General features: G+C 41.9%; 2 protein-coding genes across 8 annotated transcripts in view; one reads left to right on the plus strand and one right to left on the minus strand.

Moving 5' to 3' along the window:
- The window catches only part of SCAMP4 (secretory carrier membrane protein 4), a 63,343-nt gene extending 60,228 nt beyond the window's left edge, over positions 1-3,115 (minus strand). For 2 of the 6 annotated variants that reach the window (XM_033956785.1, XM_033956784.1), the window contains exon 1: positions 2,916-3,115. The gene's annotated coding sequence lies outside the window, so the exon portion shown is untranslated. Of the gene's footprint in view, positions 1-2,709; positions 2,733-2,819 lie in introns of those variants that run through there. The other 4 variants (XM_033956783.1, XM_033956782.1, XM_033956781.1 and 1 more) reach the window with 4 other exon arrangements.
- Positions 3,116-3,241: 126 nt separating this feature from the next.
- The window catches only part of CSNK1G2 (casein kinase 1 gamma 2), a 129,928-nt gene continuing 117,395 nt past the window's right edge, over positions 3,242-15,774 (plus strand). For both annotated transcript variants that reach the window (XM_033956779.1, XM_033956778.1), the window contains exon 1: positions 3,242-3,667. The gene's annotated coding sequence lies outside the window, so the exon portion shown is untranslated. The remainder of the gene's footprint in view (positions 3,668-15,774) is intronic.

The following is a 15,774-nucleotide window of genomic DNA, read 5'->3' on the forward strand; positions in this document are numbered from 1 at the left end:
TGAGACTAGCAACTCCCCTTAATTAAATTATCGGTGCTGTTAGTTATCACCTACAGTTATGCTGACATTCTTAATTGACATACCCATGCACCTGTTCCCAAAACCTCCAGCTGTACAGAACAGAACAGCAAAATAATTTCCCATTGCTCAATAATAGCATGCAAATTATATGCATGCTGTTAGCACTGAGTATTGGAAAGTTAAAGAGTGAGGAATGTACCTGGTGCAAGCACACAAGAGCTGTGCAGTAAACTCAGCTCTTGGGCACATGCGCCAAGCAAACCTGAAGGTGAAACACACATTGACACCTGTTTTCTGCACCTTTCAATATAAGCGTTCCATTTTTAAAAATTTTTATTTCTTTTACTTCAGAAGTCTTGTAGGAGTATTTAAGGACAGAAAACAGGCACCAATATGTGATTTCAGTTTCGGGTTTGCTCCAATTCACATACTTTCGTCTCTCACTGCCAGCATTTAGGGGCTTGCATGGGCTTCCTTCTGTTTCTAAATTAAATAAAAACTGTCCGATTTTAAAGAAAGAATCATGGGAAATACTCTCCTTAAACACTCTGAGTGCTCCGAGCTGTAAGGTTTTCAGCATTAATGCGGTTTTGTTTTGTGTGCTGTTCTCTTGAGCATTGATGACCTCATTAACATCCATGTGACTACATTTACATGCTATTGGCAGCAATCTTTGGCACTTATATTGTCTCCAACGTTATAGTACTCTGAGCGTTCTTGCGTTCACAAACACTGTCGCCTCTAGTGGTGGTGTTAGGTTTTGAGTATCTCCTCGGCAGGGAGACTGAGCTCTAAACGGTGACTTTATAATTAAGATTGCTGGAATCTAGACTCTCCTGCAGAGGTGATAAGCATTTTAGTCCTTCAGCCTTAAGATGTTTCTAGCACACAAAGGATTGGGGCCAGGGTGCCTGGCTGGTGATCTGAGGTACATTATGAATTCCTTCTCCTTTCTTATGATTAGAAGAAATGCAGAGAAGACCTTATCCTCATACATTCACACAAGTGAACAATTTTCTAGGTTTTCTTTCTTGTACTTTAATATCACTCTTTATGCCTTTGTATTGTACCGATTTTAGGTGGCCATTTAAAAGGCTAAAGTATTTCTGAATCCTACATTTGATAAGGCTGGTTTAGAAGGCTCTCCCTACCTCTGGAATGATCAGAAGCAGCAACCCAATCTTAAGATACTATTACAAGGAGGGGTTCAAATTTTACCATCAGAGGCAAATTTCTACTGCCACCAGAGCTCCTCACTTTTTAAATCATTCCTTTTGCTCAAGTCTCTAGCCGTTTCTAGAAAGTCAAAAAGTTAGAAAGTTCACCCAAAGGACATCAGTCTGCATGTCAAGTCAAAAGGTTTTTATTAATTGGTGGATTCAAATAGGATTCAGTTAACATTCCCTATTGCTCAATTCCTTAGCCATCTACACATACATCTGCATTTTTAATCTCCCACCCCCCAATCAAGTTCCTTAAGAACCCCTGAAATACAAACACATCCTGCACAAACAACAGGGGCAAAACCGAGCCTTTAATCTTGCACTGCTATCCTACTGCTTACTGGTACCTGTTTCTCCCCTCTGCTTATCCTGTCCCCTTGCCTTATGTTTCCCTGCATTATCTCTCCCCTATTGCAATCAGGTACTAATATAAGACTGCTGTGCTCTTTCCTGTCAAATGGTATTCTAGCTTTTATTTTTAGTTTATTGTAATCTGCCTAGATCTATCAGGGAGCCATAGTGGTTATAGCAAATACAAAATAAACTATACAGTTCAAACTATAAATGACCCAGGGTAAAATAGCAACCTTATAAGAAAGCAGAGTAGCTCACTCCCCAAAATTTAATTCCTCAAACACTTACTGTACTATTTAATTTTCCTTCCACACCAGCAACTACATATATCTCTAATTCTTATCTGGCCCACATGACAGTGTTGTACTAGAACCAGGGAAACCCAGTAAAGTTCATCGACATCCCTAGAACAAAACCCAATTAGCAACCCCTGAAGTCAGAAAGAAGTTACTACTAAACGTGGATGGGCACCTATCCAAAATTAACCGTTACAAGTATGGAATACAATAAATGGAAAAATTAACATTCTTTGAGATAACATCAAAAGGTTTGAGGAAATATGGAACCTTTTTATCAAAACCGGTCCTTTATAATTCTTAAGTGCAAAATTTAAACTAAACTAAACCTCATAGACCGGGTCATCTTCATAAAAATGGAGCTCGACTCGGTTAACAATCAAAAAGTGAATCAACAATGATAAGATAAAAGACTGAAAAGAAAGAGAAAAGATGAACTAAGAGAGAAAAATAATTTTTAAAGACGAACTTTACCTCCCTTTCTGTTATAATGTCTGGTCGTACGCAACACCTTATTTTAATAGTTTATTTTTCTCATTATAAATTCAAAGTACTATTTGAAGCAGAATTCTAGAGGCGATGTACCCTTGCATATCTTTAATGAGCAGATTTTTACCAGCAGTTTTCGTTAGTTGGTTTCTCTTTACATAAACACATACATACGATGGTAAAACTGTGCTTCACATTAGATATTTTGGCCATTCTGATTTTGCCAACTTATATTCAAATAAAATTTATTACAACAACAAAAAAAAAACTACTACTGAGAATGAACCAAACATATTAAACTAGTCAAGCAGTTATTGTCCTCCTACTGGGATGTTTGCATGGACGAAAAAGGGTGCTAGGACTCCGTTCCAGCAGGAACTCCAATAACCATATATAAACAACAGCTTAAGCCCGCAGGAGAGCCTCTCCTCCTTACCTCCCTCCCGCTCTCTGACCACCGGACTGCGCAGCTCCCCTCACTTGGCAAATCTCCGCCCCCGATCGCAGTGCCTTCCGGGACTCTGGGACGTACCTATGGGTATGATTGGAGGAAGTTATGCACGTTATTTTGCTCTCAGATCTTTCCACAGCGTGCTAGAATATGTAGCCATGGATATTACTATATCGCTCGAAGAGGGAGGGGAAACCCCACTAACCCTCGTCGGCTAAATAGACGCCTATTTATTTAGCGAACCGCCAAGCCATACATCCGGCGCTGGAAAATTACGTCATTGCCGCGTGGCGCAAAGTGCGCAGGCTCCTTAGTGGACGGAGTGTAGCAAAGAGAGAATGCGATGCGCAGGCGCAGACAAAAACAAAAAACCAGTTACATCAACCAAGGAGCCTGCGCACTTTGCTCGTGTCACAGACTTTTTTGTGTTTACGCCTGCGCTCGTCATTCTCCATTTGCTTGCCCCCCATCCTATCATCGCACCCACTAGTAACGCCGGCTGCGTAAGGAGGCCGTACGCGCGCGCCTGCGCCTCTCAGCGAGAAAGAGGCGGAGCTTGTTGCGCCTCCCCACCCGACCGACTCATTCACCAAGCCTCCTTAGGCAGACGGCGTGACTTAGAATCCGTGACTGGATGGTGCACTTACGCAAAGGGCGCTAGTTGCGTCGCAGTAGCCGCTGTTGCCGTCGGATGGCGAGAGGCTGAAAGAGGGAGAAAAGAGAAATAGAACGGCAAGGGGAGGCGGAGGAAGAAATGCCGGGAGTGAGAGCAAAGCCCGGATCTGGTTCCTTGTCGTAAGATCGTCCCCGACCTCCACCTCAGCGGGAGAGAGGTAAAAGAGTGGAGCGCGGTATGTGGGGGGGGGGGGGGACGAGGAGGTGTTCTGATACTGCCTGGGACACGCACAGACTCCGACCACCACCAGGAAAAAATATTTAAACAATTAATAATAATTTTCTTTCCCTGCTCCCAGGACATGGGTATTAAAAAGCTCTTTCGCAGGATTATGGGTGCCCTATTAAATGGGGGGGGGGGGCTTTAGAGTTTGGGGGTTCTCTTTCTCTTTTCTTATTTTCTAAGGAGGGGAAGGCTGAATGTTTGTAGTCGTTTCAAGTATCCTAAAACGTTTCCTGGATTGTGATTTATTTAGTTGTGGCCAAAAACAGGCTGTTTCCTTACTTATTGCCATCACCTCTTTGGGGGGGGGGGGGAGGGGAAAGCAGGGGACTGGGTTCATACTTATAATTTTGCAATAAGAAATCTATCTATATGTTGGTAAGGGTTTATGCTCCACTGAACCTCCCAGTATGTTTAGTGAAGAAGAGAGAGAGAGGATCGAATGAATTCTGATATATTAGGTTAATGTTGAGGAACACGAATGAATTTGGATCTATTAGCTTAATCTTGAGGAGCACCAGATGGCTATAAAAATAGCAGGGTATAAACATTAAGAAACAGGACTTGGGCCAACTTGCTTTTGAGTAAATTCAGGGAACTTTGAATTAATCTTTTTGTATGCTATCAGGTTTAATCTTAGTTTATTATTTTTTCTTTTGTCCAACTAAAATAGGAAATTAAAATGATCTGTACTAGTTTGCTTTGTATTGTGTGTCTAATATATTTAAAATATTCATATCTAGGACAGAATATCTGGTTGTCTCAGGTTAAAATCTGTGTACAAGTCTATGAGAAAAAGGAGTAGGAACTCTTGATACAAATAATATTGAACATGTCATTTTATTTTACAAAGGAGTAACCATTTTCCAGTGAAAATTGGAAATCACTATGGCAAATGTAAAACTTTGCTTCACATTAGATTTGACTATCTTACAAATAAAATATTCAGTAAAAAACAGATCTAAATTAAATTCATTATATTTTTTATAAGAATAAGCAATACTTATTTTTCATTTCCATGGTAGGCCTAGCATGTAGGTAATTTTTTTTGACCTGTCGGATGCATTTGAAATTGTTGACCATGATTTATTTTGATCATTTGAAATTTGTACACTTTATTAGAGATGGAGACAAACAAGTTCCTTGAGAATGGAAAATTTTTCATCACCATGGGAGTTTGGAGTGGGTGTTTCTCACAGAGTCCATTGTCTCATCGGTTCTTTTCAACATTTACCTTACCAGAGTGATAAAGAAATATTTTTATCTTTATGCTACCTGTATTTAGCTTATTTCTTTTGGCAGACATTGCAAAATAGCTGTTTTGTGCCTGGATGAATGTATGAGGGATGGTTTTATTCTGGTAATGTAAGCTGAATCCTGACAAATCAGCTCTGATGGCTGAAAAGGTCAGACAGAGTTAATTTAAATATCTTGACAACAGTGGAAGAGATTAAGCAATTGGTAAAGGATTGTGTTTAATATGTAGTGGTTCTTTTAGGACAATAAGTAGGATCTGTCAAAAAATGTTATCCAGGGATAGCTGAGACTTTTGAGATAATTGTGCTTGCATTTCACCCAGGAGATGTTTTGCTACAGTCATCCATATGTGCATAATCTGGATGGATTATTATAGCAAGGTGTATCTGGATCTATCAAGCATATATAGTTTCTTTTAATAGGAATCATAAAAAAGGAATATAATATTCCAGACCTTAAAGTTCATTGATTTCCTGTTTAATTCTGGGTTCTTTTTAAATGTATACTATACTAGAAAAAATGTTACTCCCACTTATCTAGAGAAGTGCATTCACTCTGTGACTTCTTATTCTAGAATAAGAAGTCACAGAATGAATGCACTTCTCTAGATAAGTGGGAGTAACATTTTTTCTAGTATAGTATATGATTATATTCACCACTTGGGCTAGCCTATTTAGGTTATAAACTTCTTTTTAAAGTGCTCACAATTTTGTTCTCTTAGGCTTTTGTGGCTGGTGTCATGATTGTTGCAATTGTCCAAGTCTTGTTCTGTCTGGGTAGGTAGAACCAATGTTTCAGCCATCATGCTGTGGCTTTCTTCAGGGTATGCTGTGAGGTCTGCAGTTTGTCTTTATATTTAATGGATCCTCAAACCTGATTGGCTGGGGCTTGAGGTGATTGAGGCAGAAAAGTCCGTTGGTCACAATTTTGAATTTTGATGGAAAGATATACAATGATTCTACCATATGTAGAATTTATCAGGAATCAAATACAAGGCCTCAGTCTCTTACTGAAAATTTACAGCTGAGCCACAGAAGCAGCACCCTGCCATAATTCGAATTCTTGACCAACAGACTTTCCTGCCTCAATCACCTCAAGCCCCAGCCAATCCAAGTTTGAGGATCCACTATATATAAGGACAAATTGCAGAACTCACAGCACACACTGAAGAAAGCCATAGCAGACTTAGAAACATTGGTCTATCTACTTGGATGCAGTGAGACCTGGATAAATGCAACGATCATACTTGCAATTCCTGTTTTAAAGTCCCGTAGAATTTGGGTCAGCCTGCTTGAAAGAATGGGACTGCCCTATTCATTGTCATTTCAAGCAACCTAGCTAAAATTTTCTTATTGAAAGAAGTGAATTTGGACATCGATAAATTACCTTTTTCCTGAGCTGTCTTTTTGAAATGCTGTCCTGCAATTTAGATGCTGTTAGTAGTTAATGTTTTTTACATAAACATTTTGCTGATAATTTTTGCTATAAATACTTACTTATGCCTTTTAGATTAACATGTGCACCAAGGGGCTAAGCTTATAACAGGGCATCAGTGTTATAAAGGCAACATAGGCACATACAATAACCCCCTTTGCCCCCCAGTGGTACATAATTAACATAAATATACATCTACTCTTAAAGTGTATTTTGTGCATCTGCCTCTGTATTTTATAGAGGTGAGATGTACCTGTATATTTTACACCTACTGCATTTGAACTGCACCCCAGGAATGATGCACATTTATACATTCACAGCTTCTATTTTATTGATATACATAGTTGTACTACATATGATTCCCTTTCTATATGTAAAATGTTGTGACCAGTTCCTGAATCTCGGAAGAGGTCTGTTGACACCAATACTCAAAGGTACCATTATGGGAGGGGAAGTTGCTCATTATAGTCTTATGTCTGATCTCCCATTTTTAAAAATTTGTTTTTAAAGTGCACATATATCCAACTTCAAATAAGCAATTCAGAAAAATATAAAAAACAAACTTAAATACATTAATCATGTCGTTAAATAGTCCACAACTAGGAGAGGAGTCAAGTAAGAAAATCCACTGGAAAATTCAAATAAAAAGGGAGGAATAGCCCCTCATTACTTAACAAGCCAATAAAGATTAAGGGCTCCTTTTACAAAGCCGCGGAAGCGGTTTAACACGCGTAATAGTGTGCGCTAAACCGCCGGACGCAATAGCCACCACCGCCTCCTCTTGAGCAGGTGGTAGTTTTTCAGCTAGCACAGGGGTTAGCGCGTGATTAAAAGTCGCGTGTGTTAAAGCCGCTACCGCGGCTTCGTAAAAGGAGCCCTAAATAGCAGTGGAATGTTCCCTAGAAATAATTGCTTTACTCCTCAAGGAAAAATTGCAAATGAAAAGGCTAAAAAATTTTTTTGCAAAGAAATTGCAATTGAAAAGTTGTTCATTAAAATAACAGCCTGATGCATAAATAACAACTTCTTCCTTCTAAGGCAGTGGTCTCAAACCCTTTGCGGGGCCATATTTTGGATTTGTAGGTACTTGGAGGGCCGCAGAAAAAATAGTTAATTAAAGAAATGACAATTTTGCATGAGGTAAAACTCTTTAGAGTTTATAAAACTTTCCTTTAACAGTTGAAAGGAAAGATATATAAACTATAAAGAGTTTTACCTCATGCAAAATTGTCATTATCCCAGGACAAGCAGGCATGATATTCTCACATGTGGGTGACGTCATCTATGGAGCCCCGATGCGGAAGCTTTTTAAAGCCGGTCAAAGGCCGGGACATAGAATCGAAAGTGGCCGCGGCTCGAGTAGCCACGCGGCCACGGGGACCCGGAAGCCTCCGGGTCGGTCAAACGAAGCAGGAATCAAGTTGAAGAAGAAAAAATTTCGCGCACAGCGACTTAAACGATGAAAAACAAGAAAAATCGCGGTGCTAGAAGGCAGTTGGGGCAGAGCCTGAAAAAACACGACTTCTAGGCTCAGCAGAAAATTTTGAACTGGAGACCACGAGGGGATGCACCCCCTAGTGGAGCAGGAAGGCACGCATGCGTGGAGCAGCAGAGCAAACTTAAATCTTCAATCAAGTTTGCTTGAAAATGCTTCCGCATCGGGGCTCCGTAGATGACGTCACCCACATGTGAGAATATATGCCTGCTGTCCCTGGATAACACCTGTTACGGTAAGTAACTGTGCCTTTCCTATGTAGCAGAAGCATTTCTCTTTCCCCTCCCCTTCCGTTCTCTTCCTTGTGGAGCAGCAGCGTGTCTGGCCAGCTTGTTCCGTTCAAAGCCGTGGGTGGCGGCTCCTTGCGAGATCCGTGCCTACGTCTGAAGCCTCTGATGTTGTGACGTCAGAGAGGCTTCCGATGCAGGAGTGGATAGCGCGAGGAGCCGCCAACCCACGGGTTTGAGCAGAAAGAGCCGGCCAGACAAGCTGCTGCTCCAAAAGGAAGGGAAAGGGGAAGAGAAATGCTGTTGATCGCGTCCAGACCGCGGGCCGCAAATAAAACCTGGAGAGTCACATGCGGCTCGCGGGCCGCGTGTTTGAGACCGCTGTTCTAAGGTGTATCTATCTAGAAATGAGTGGAGAAACTAGTACTTTGGCTCCTAGGAAAGTAGTATCCAAAGATCTATGTGTTTTAAACTGTTTCTTTATCTTGTAGAAAAACAAATTATGCCAGTAGAAAAAATAAATTATTCCAATAGAGTACTCCTTCCAAATATCTCTAGCTCAGATGATTCCAAAATAGCTGAAACATCAACCTGTCTTTCGACCATCTGTCTCAAAATTTGTTATAGACAAATGATAAGTTTTTCTGCATAGATTGTAAATACCAGTATCAAAAAATGAGAAAACAGTTTTCTATGAGTGATAACCCTAGATAGTGGAATATTTAACAGCTTTATGTTCACACTTCTATTGCTGTTCTCAAAGTTCTCAGTTTTTCTTACCTACATGTTCTTATTTTGAACATGCTGTGCAGACAAACATTTTCAATTCATCAATAGAATTTCCCATACTATCAATCCTGCAAGCCTGTTGGTTTAAAGATGCCTCTAGATCTTGCAGTCTGTTGATGGAGTTTAAAATACATTTTACAAATGAAGAATAAACCTTCTGGAGACTATCCAGAGCAGATCACAAAAACCGTCTCCTGTCTTCAAGGTGTGCAAAACGCTGCAATCTGACTCCTGAAAAACCTGGACTTCCACGACCACGTCACCCCTGCACTAAGATCCATGCACTGGCTGCCTATCCAAAAACGATGCGTCTTTAAAGCCCTGGTTCTAGCTTTCAGGACATTCCACAAGATAACACCAAGCTACATAGCATCAAAACTACAAATTTATGTCCCCAACCGATCACTGAGATCCCAAGTAGAAAAACGGCTAGCCATTCCACCCGGTCACTCACTCACATCTGAAACAGCCCGGAAATGCTCTTATTCCCATGTTATACCCAGATTATGGCACACCATCCCCCCAACTGTCAGATCTTTAAACAGTCTTTGGAACTTCAGGAAGGCCGTGAAAACCTTCCTCTTTACAAACCCAGCTCCTTAGCTTACATCTGCATCCTTGACGGACCAAAAACCTAGCACACTTCAATGACACACAAACCTACAAAGAGCTATTTTACCTACAGAACAATATGGCTGCTGGGCATATCTGAGTAAACAGAGCCCAAATTATATTTTGAAATCTCCAGTTTTGTAGAGTTGCTTCTTTTGAATTCAGATATTAGGTGTAGGGAAGAAGAGGAAGGGATGCACCAAATTTGGAGCAGTGCTGCCACACTCAGTCTTAGATCTGATGGATTCATTTTGTTTCTTGTGGCTTGGGTGTAGCCAAGGCTCTGGGTCAGAGGCCTCTGGGAGAAAATAGTGGATGCTGTAGTTGGGCAGACTGGATGGGCCATCTGCCATTGTGTTTTTATGTTCTGTGTTACTCTTGTGTCTTCCTTGATATTTGAAATCACCCTCTGCCTGGAAGAATGCTGGCACCTTCAATGCCCCATAGCCATCTTAAAATGGTGGAGAGGCTTCCTTGACGAAAAGTAGGGAGGTTGGGGGTGCACAATGGCAATTTTTGGGAGAAGATTCTTTGACTGTCCCTGGAGACTTGCAGATTATTTTGGCATAGGGGAAATTCTGCAAAGAGATGGCTCCAGTACAGACTGCCACCCTTCAGTGTGTGTGATGAAAAATCTGCAAGTATTTACTCTAGAGCAGGCTTGTCCAACTCATGGGCCAGAACTCATCCCACCAACCTCGGCTTCTTGGCCTGCAGAAGTTCTCTGAAATCCTCAACGATCCTCCTTCCCTGCTGCGAGAGGTCCAAGAAAGTCCTGTGAAGTCCTCTGCTTCTCAGATGCAACTGGTTTTCACCATGAAGTTGAACCGTACTGTGCTGGACGTTGAGGCTGGTCCCATGGTATCAAGTCTCGTGAGACTTAATACCATGAGACCAACTTTATCTTCCAGCACAGCAAGGCTTGACTTTGTGGTGAAAACCTAGTCATGACAGAGAAACAGGAATCTCATCTGAGGACTGACTTCACAGGGCTCTCTCAGATCATTTGGGACAGGGGAGGAGGCTCATCGAAGCATTGCGGCAAGGAAAGAGGATCTGTTGAAGCTCAGGTAGAGAGGCAGAGAACCCGGCAGGGAAGCAAGCATTATCGGGTAAGGGCAACAAGACAGGATGAAGGTGGGTCGGTACATAAAGAAAACTGGAGAAGGGGGAGGGAGAAAATCAGATACTGGGGAAAAAAGGTAAATGGGAGACAGAAGTGCAGGCAAAAAAAAAGCTGGTGAGGATCTGAGAAACAGAAGAAAGCATGGAGTTTCATTTTGAAACTGCCATTGACATTACTGTTAAAGTGGTATAGCCACAGTGGGGTTTGGGCTCAGATCCCCTCCAAACCTGCACTGAACCTATTAAATGGCTGGCTCCCATCAGTCAAAGAAATGACAAAGCTCCCATCAGTCAAAGAAATTTCATGCTGAGCTGCTCCCCTCTTTCTGTTGTTTCTGCAGTAACTCGAAAGTTGTCAGGGTATTTCCAGCTACTGATGCTAGGAGTCCTGGGTTACTCCAAGCATGCCAGGAGGAAGAGAGTGGCCAGCAGAAAATTTTTTGACTGGTGGAGCTTTGGCATTCATGCCAGTAATTTTAACGCACGGAGGTGGGGAGTGGAAGGAATATGTTGTGTCTCCACCCTCCCAGTCCACCTCTGGGACCCCCAGTATCAAAGGGCTGGCTATGCCTCTAGTGAGGAACCCATATGCCCCCTGTATAAGAGGCTTGGAGAGGTTAAGCCTCTATAACGGCAACCTTCCCAACCCACAGACCTGCTGCCTCTTCTCCCTTTGGTCCACACTAATAAGCAACCAAAGAAGGATCGCAGACCACAACTCTCTGTAACCTGTGCTGATTCCATTTATTTCAGAGGCAATGGGACCAGTACAGGATGCAGTAGCAGTGTGCACAGAGCCACAGTCCTGTGCTGAGGGGAGATATGATTGAAGTCTACAAAATCCTGAGTGGAGTAGAACGGGTACAAATGAATTGATTTTTCACTGTCAAAAATTGCGAAGACTGGAGTACACTCGATGAAGTTACAGGGAAATATTTTTAAACCAATAGGAGGAAATATTTTTTCACTCAGAAAATAGTTAAGCTCTGGAACGCATTGCCAGAGGTTGTGGTAAGAGCGGATAGCGTAGCTGGTTTTAAGAAAGGTTTGGAAAAGTCCAGAGTTTGTTATTGAGAGAGACATTGGGGTAGCCACTGCTTGCCCTGAATTGGTAGCATGGAATGTTGCTACTCTTTAGGTTTTTGCTAGGCAATAGTGACCTGGATTGACTTGATGGACCTATGGCCTGACCCAATAAGGCTATTCTTATGTTCTTGTTCATTAGCATGGACCTGGGGGAGGCGCCATGGAAGGGAGGAAAATTGTGCTTTATAGAGGTGGATAGGATGGGAGTCAAAGACTGGTTGGATGATAGGAAGAGAGAAATGGGGCAATACTAGATGGGTGGAAAGGAAAACAAACAGGGCAAGACTGGTTGGGAGGGGAGAAAAGAGAAAACTAGAACAGGGTAGTGCTAGATTAGGAGAAAGAGAAGCAGATCAATAGGGAATGAGGTGGGGAAGAGAAATGGGCAATGCTGAATGAGCTGAAGAGTCAGCAGAGAGGGGGAAATACAGTGGTGCCTCACACAACGAACTTAATTGGTTCCAGGAGCAAGTTTGTTATGCGAAAAGTTCGTTATGTGAAACGCGTTTTCCCATAACAATACATGTTAAAAAAATAATTCGTTCTGTAGCATAAAATATGCTAAGATGACATAAAAAAAGATAAATTTTTTGTTATTATTTTTATTTAGATACATCTAAAAACATACATCTCCCTGTCCTTTTACTTCCACTATCTTCCTATCCCATCTCTATTCCCTTTTGTCCCTCTCCCCATGATCAATCATCTCACCACCTCTCTCTGCCCTCACCCTCAGGGTTCAAGATTGCTTCCACTCTTTTTCCTGTTGTTCTCTCTGCCTGTCACCCTATGATTTAGCATCCCTTCTGCCCTTGTCCAATATTTCCCCTTCTCTCCCTCCCTCTCATCCCCTGCTCCAACATACCGTATTTCGACTGCCCTTTCATCCCCAGGCCTGCCAACTTCCACTCATTTACTGCTTTCTCCCACCTCTGCCAAATCCCGCCGCCCCCCCCCCCCCCCGCAGTGATCGGCAACACCAGGCACCCCCCCTCGATCGGCGAAACAGGGCCCCCCCTCGATCGGCGAAACAGGGCCCCCCCTCGATCGGCGAAACAGGGCCGGCGACTGCTTTCTCCCGCTGCTGTTGAAGTCTGTAAACAACTTTAACACAAGCCACGGGGCTCTAACAGTGCGTATGCTGCCAACTGCTTCCTTCCTCCTTCCTCTCCCCTCATGATGTAACTTCCCATTTGGTTGATGGAGGAGGAGGAGGAGGGTAGCCGGTAGCGTCACGCACACTGCGCGGAAGGATGCAGCTCGGGCGACTTCGTTGTGTGAAACGAAGTCCGTTGTACGAATCAAGACAAGAAGTTCGTTGTGCGCAGCATTCGCTGTGCGAGGCGTCCGTTATGCGAGGCACCACTGTACTGCTTAGGAGGAGGAAAGAGAAAGATAGACAGGGGCAATGCTGAATGGTGCAATGGGGGATAGAAAGACAGGCAGTGCTGGATGATGAAGGGGACAGGAGGAGAGTCGGGAGAAACTGGATGGCAAGGGGGAGAGAGACAGAGGCAATACGTGGGGGAAGACAGGAGGGGGCATGGGGGTGGGAGAGAGAGTGCTTGTACATATGTCTTGGCCCTCTAAATACTATGAAATGTGGCCCCTGATTTAAAAAAAAAAGGTTGGGGCAACCTGCTCTAGAGACTGTTTGACTTGCTATAGAATATTTGTGGACTTCTTTGGTGGAAGTTTCAGCTACAGAATGTTCAATAAAAATAGAATTCAGAAGCTGTGGTGTCTGTATCTAAAAAGAATGACTAATCAGAAGCAAAATTCTGAAAATACTGGACTGGAAATATACTGTTCAGGACAATATATCTATTAGTAGGAGACTACAGAGAACTTAATGAAGGGAAAAAGTCTCAGGTTTTCGGTTGGTAAATCATCACAATCTCACTGGCTACTATTGGGGATCCTTTTTCTTCCAGAATTTGTCATAGTGACCTGTTTTAATGGATGACTACACTGCAATGTAGCTTAAACAAAAAAGAGATCAATCCTACATCAAGCCAAACACCAGGGGGTCCTTTTACAAAGGCGCAGTAGCAGTTTAACGTGTGGAATACTGCGCGTTAAACCGCCTGCCCCGCTAATACCTAACGCCTCCATTGACGAGGGGTTAGGATTTTAGGCTGCCGCAGGGGTTAGCGCGTGATGAAATGTCCGACGCGCTAACCCCCCCCCCCCGTAGCGCGTCTTGATAAAAGGAGCCCCAAGACTAGAGGAAGGTCGTACATCCAGCAGGACTTTTTTTGTTTAATTATTCCAATTTATGGGCCATTCTTCCTTGATTTTTATCCCTTGATTTATCACCTTAATTTTAATGCACTTTAATGATGAAAAAAAGTTTTTTTTTCTTTCTTTTCCTTTGATTGTAAAATTTCCTTTGTCATTTTTCTTGACAAGTTGTATACTTGGATTATGTATGTTAAAATTTTATGAATAAACTAAAAATACAGTGGATAATTTGTTGCAAGAACATATAATCTAAAACTGAGCCCTGACAAGTTTGCTGCCATGTGGATCTGGAGGTGAAATAGGGTGCCATTTAGGCATTCTGTTTTGGCAGGAGTACAGTTAAAGGGATCAGGGTGTGTTACTATTTTAGGAGTAAAGCTGGATGCTTAGTGCTAGCTAGGTTTCATCTATTGTTCATTCTTGGGGTTTCTTTTAGCATTGCATATGATTTGCAAGATACATGGGTGCTTGGATGAGGTAAACCTGGTAAAAAAAATAGTTGCTGTGGTGTGCTTTAAAATAGACTGTTGCAGTGTTATTTATGTATCACTGCTGCAAACATTTTTAGAGACTACAGGTTCTCTATAACACAGTAGTGTGCTGCCTTATGGGTTTTTGAAGTGCTAAGATCATCCACTCCTAGTCTTAAAGTTATACTGACCTCCAGTAGAAGCAAGAAGTTTGTTTGAAAATTAGCTTTTTGCTGTACAGATATCTCTACAGAGGGACTCTGAGGTATTTGGCTAATAAATGTAAGACATATGAACCTACTTTCACTTCATGATCATCACAGCATGTTTATCTGGAATTACCTTCATACTGAGTCCAAGAGATTAAGTTTATAATTTTGAAGTTTAGGAAGCATTTTTTTCTTGTTCTAGTAACAGTAACATAGTAGATGACAGCAGATAAAGACCCAAATGGTCCATCCAGTCTGCCCAACCTGATTCAATTAAAAAAAAATTTTCTTAGCTATTTCTGGGCAAGAATCCAAAACTCTACCCGGTACTGTGCTTGGGTTCCAACTGCCGAAATCTCTGTTAAAACCTACTCCAGCCCATCTACACCCTCCCAGCCACTGAAGCCCTCCCCAGTCCATCCCCCCACCAAACAGCCATACACAGACACAGACCATGTTCTAAACTGATATTCTCTTTCTTTTCATCTGATGATGATTGCTGGTACTTGTAACCTGTTATGGTACATTGAGAAGATAAATTACCATTTTTATGCCAGTTGTTACTATTTTCTGTATATTTAATTCTATTTATATTCCATTCTCCCTAGAGAGCTCAGAATGGATTACAAGGTAACATACATAATAATTAAACGAACAACAGTGCTCAAAATTTCACCTGTAAATATTGGTGCGTACCCAATTTGCATTGGCAATTTAATTAACAAGCCATCCTGGTGTCCCTCAAAGCCACTGTATCATTATCCACCTTGTCTGTTGTGATGCCAGTGGAAAAGTCCAGTGTTGTAACAATGAAGGTGGTTAATGACACAGTCGAGCGAGGTATTAAACTGATAACTGACTTTGCCATTGGCATCACCACAGATCCAGGGCAGTACAAGGCCTTATTGCAAGGAGTTGAACAGCATTATGGGCTTTATCCTGACTATCTCAAGAAGACAATGAATGCTTGAGTGTTTTTGGAACACCATTGGTAAATTGACTTATACCAAAGTTTTAGCTATTAGCAAAGTATGTTAAATTTCTGTTATTTTCCCACAATAAAGTGCAGATATTGAAGGATCATTTAATAAAAT

The sequence above is a fragment of the Geotrypetes seraphini genome, chromosome 8 (assembly GCF_902459505.1).
Source record: "Geotrypetes seraphini chromosome 8, aGeoSer1.1, whole genome shotgun sequence".
Lineage (NCBI taxonomy): Eukaryota > Metazoa > Chordata > Amphibia > Gymnophiona > Dermophiidae > Geotrypetes > Geotrypetes seraphini.